This window comes from Vulpes lagopus, chromosome 6 (genome assembly GCF_018345385.1).
Source record: "Vulpes lagopus strain Blue_001 chromosome 6, ASM1834538v1, whole genome shotgun sequence".
NCBI classification, from domain to species: Eukaryota; Metazoa; Chordata; class Mammalia; order Carnivora; family Canidae; genus Vulpes; species Vulpes lagopus.
This window is the reverse complement of record NC_054829.1, coordinates 65601887-65606139: the sequence shown is the minus strand read 5'-3', so window position 1 is coordinate 65606139 and position 4253 is coordinate 65601887. Positions and strand designations below refer to the sequence as shown.

The following is a 4253-nucleotide window of genomic DNA, read 5'->3' as shown; positions in this document are numbered from 1 at the left end:
CATACGTACATACATGAGTCCTCTTTCTATCACCGAGCAATATTAATTATACAAGCATAGAAAATCTTCTCATTAAAGTCCTGAAGCTCATTAGGGAAGTTTAAGTTATTCTAACACTTCCCTGATATTGTTGTATCCATGTAGTGAAGAGTGCTGACTTTCCTGCCAGTTAATTGTCTTATATGAGCTGACCTAAAGACCAAGTGCATATTCTATGCTGAGTAGAAGATGGAGTTGTAGCTGTTTTTACTAAAGCAACTAATTAATGTCTCTGCCAAAACACTATTCTTCCTTTAGTGCTATTACAGTAGCATGTGCGTGTAAGCTTGTTACAGACATGCTTCATTTTGTACAACGGATGCATTTCTGAAAAGTCAAAGATATTTGGAACCCATCTGAGGTACACAGAAGATTTGAGGCTAAAGGAAACCTATGCAAAATAATTTGTTAAAGGAAGCACTCTGAGGTATACAGCTATCCTCTAATGGATAAATTTTCTTATAAAGTCATTGTGGGAACACAAAAATAATATTCTATTAAGCTGAAAGAGCATTGGCAAGACAAAGACTGCAATGCAAAAAAAGGAAAGGAAAAAGGCACAGAGTCAAAAGAAATACGACAGGCAGATTTGGCAATGTCTGAATGTGGGCAGTGAAAGGAGAAAGTCTCACCTTCAGAAAGCAAGCCCACCTAAGACTGATTGTCAAGGAATTTCAGAAATCATCTAAAGCAATAGTGAACAATTAGGGAAGCTGTTGAAGAAAGAGAAAAAAGACTCTTATGTAGTCTACCCAAGTGGAAAGTATACACATAAAAGATTTCCTCTCTCAATGAGTCAATGCAATAGAAAAGGCATTCATGAAATTAACTAAAGTGAGTATCAATTTTAAAGTTCCAAGTCTTTCAAACTAAAGAGTAAATAGCTTGACAAATGTGAACTTTTTTTTTTTTTTAAGTTGCAGGGCAACCATGGGATTAAACAAGCTAAACAAGTATAATTTTCCCACAAGCCTTCACTTACTAAGTATATTAGCATATATGGTAAGTCTTCAACAGAAAGAGTGTTTCCCAAATTTAACCCACAGAAATTTTTGTTACAATTATTACCAGGATTAAAGATTAGAGCACCATAAATTATCATAAAGTTGTACTGAAATACAAATAAAGATTATATTTAAAATGACATTAGGAGATGAAATAATTAAGTCTAAGTAGTTGATTAAATTTCATTTAACATATCAAGACTTGGGCAGGCCGGGTGGCTCAGCGGTTTAGTGCCGCCTTGAGCCCAGGGTGTGATCCTGGAGACCCTGGATCAAGTCCCACGTTCGGTTGCCTTCATGGAGCCTGCTCCTCCCTCTGCCTGTGTCTCTGCCTGTGTGTGTGTGTGTGTGTGTGTGTGTGTGTGTCTAATGAATAAATAAATAAAATTTAAAAATAAAATAAAATATAAAGACTTTAGTATTCATGTGGGACTAGACACATAGCTAGTGTAGAATAATGTCTATGTTTGACATGACTACAAAGAGAAGAAATGCATGTGTGGCAACCAGAAAAAAAAAATGGGTTTGCCACTGCTAACAGTAGCAATGCGTTAAGAAATGTATAAATAGTGTCTTCCTCCTGACTAGTCTTTGGAGTGTTCTGTCTCAGAGCTGCCAAGTCAAGATGTCTTTAGGAAATGTCAAAATTGGGCACTCTACCCCCAACTTCAAAGCCATGGTTGTTATGTCAGATGGCCAGTTCAATGATATCAGCCAATCTGACTACAAAGGAAAATCGATTGTGTTCTTCTTTTACCCTCTTCACTTCACCTTTGTGTGCCCTGCAGAGATCATTGCTTCCAGTGACAGAGCAGAAGAATTTAAGAAACTCAACTGCCAAAAAAAACAAAAACAAAAATAAAAACAAAACAAACAAACAAACAAAAAAGAATCTCAACTGCCAAGTGATTGGTGTTTCTGTGGATTCTCATTTTTATTGCTTGGCATCGATCAACATACCCAGGTAACAAGGAAGACTGGGACCCATGAACATTCCTAATACCCATGAACATGGTATTAGATCTCAAGTGTAGCAACATTCAGGACTATGGAGTCTTAAGGCTGTTGAAGGCATTTTGTTCAGGGGCACCTTTTATCATTTGGTGATAAAGGTACCCTTCAGCAGATAACTGTGAGTGACCTCCCAGTGGGCTGGTCCCTGGATGAGATTCTGAGACTTCCAGTTAACTGACAAGCATGGGGAAGTGTACTTAGCTGGCTAGAAGCCTGACAGTGATACCATCAAGCCTGATGTCCAGAAGAGCAGAGAATATTTGTCTAAGCAGAAGCGAGCACTGGGCCATTTTAGGGCAGGCTGCAGAGGGCAGCCATGAAGACAGAACCTCTTTTGCCATGCTTAAAACACAAGACTTCAGACTCCGTACAGATGTTGGACAGGACAGGACAGGCCTTTTCTCCAGGGGTTGAGGAGGCCAGGTTCTTCCTCTAGGGAGAATGGCCTGAGCTATGGCTATGGGGCAGGTCAACTGCTGTATACAGTAGTCGGGCATCACTTTTGATCTTTTGTTGCTTCTATTAAACTTGAACTGAGGGGGAAAAAAAGCAATATGTAGAGAAATGAATTCTATATGGCTGATTGACATCCTGCAGATTAAAATTCGGCTGAATGTATGTAGTCACAAGCCTCTATAGGTTTGAGCATGAAAAATAAACAAAAGATAGAGAAGATCTAACTCCCAAGGGTTGCCAAACTGTTGTAGTTTACTTAGCACATCCCAAGTATCACACAACTTGTAAAGTGTTCTTTACTATTTATACACATTGCTGCTTCATACAACATAGAAATTCCTGTATCATAGTATATACGGTGGGTTATAAAAGCCTCAAAGTTTTCAATTACCATCTATAGACAGGATCCTATTAAGATTGTATTTATTTATTTATTTGAGAGAGAGTGCACAAGCAGGGTGAGCGGCAGAGGGAGATGACATGATCCTTTTTTTACAAACATATAACCAATATGATTTGTGGTCTCAGGTCAGAATTTTTTTACTTAAAACTCGGATTTTGACTGAAACATCTGGGTGGGTAGTGAACAAGAGAAATCTGTGGGGTAAGGGTGAGGTGTTGAAGAGTTGGGTTTTACCACACTGGTACATGTAGGTGAAGATTTTTAGTAAGCAAATGAACATCCACATCTGAAGTTCAAAACTAAGTTGACTAACGACTTGGAATCCACTAACAACTGATAGAAAATGAAGCCAGTGAAGTTGTGAAGATCATTCAGATGGGCTGTTTAGTATATAATAATATGAGAAAAAGTCTAAGGAGAGAAAAGCTCATTATTTAATGCTTAACCAGAGAAAAGCAAGAACTCCTTACAGAATGACAATTGAACAAAGCCTGTTTTATAGGAAAGTACATCATATTATTGCCTTTCATTTAGTTTATTTTCTCAGGCCTTGCAAATCACACACACACACACACACACACACACACGCAGAGTTCATAATTGTGGTAATGGTACAAGAATGCTATAATAGCAAAAATGTTTACCAAATATTTACTGTGTGCCAGGCAATGTGCTAAGTGTTTTATATAAAGTAAATCATTTAATATTCATAATAGCCTATTCTAGTCACTTGTTGCCATTAGTAAACTAAACTAAAGGTTGATGTTTTAAAACACAGCCATTTATTATATTTCATGTTGATTAAATCAGTTAAAAACTCAGACAGGGTTAGGATTGATGATACTTACACTCCACATGGAGTCAGCTGAGGTCACTATATGGTATTCAGTTGGTAGATGGGCTGTTCTGAAAGGTCCTAGAGGCTTAACACACATGTGATATACCTTGACTGGAATGGCTGGAAAGTTGAGTTCAGCTGGTACTGGTATCTGGAAGACTTACACATGATGTCTCCAGTGTGGCTGTTAAGAGTAGTCAAATTTCTTATATGATTGTTAAGGACTCTGAGAGACAGTTTTCCAAGGCAAGAATTCAAAAAGGGATGAGTAAAAGTTGCATAGCTTCAGATCTAGCCTCATAAGTCCCAGAATCTCACTTCCATTGCAGTCTATTCATTAAGAGCTTCACAAAGGACAACTCAGACTCAAAAAGATGAAAATTGGACTTTACCTCTCAAAGGAAAGAGTAGCAAAGTATTTATAGCCATCTTTAGTCTATCACAAAGCCCTGTATGATAAATATGATTATTAATACATATTGTGAAGCAATTGTTGTAG

The 4253-nt window shown here is 37.6% G+C and overlaps 1 pseudogene; it reads left to right on the top strand.

Moving 5' to 3' along the window:
* Window positions 1-1668: 1668 nt before the first annotated feature.
* Window positions 1669-2377, top strand: LOC121492573 (annotated as a pseudogene).
* Window positions 2378-4253: the final 1876 nt, after the last annotated feature.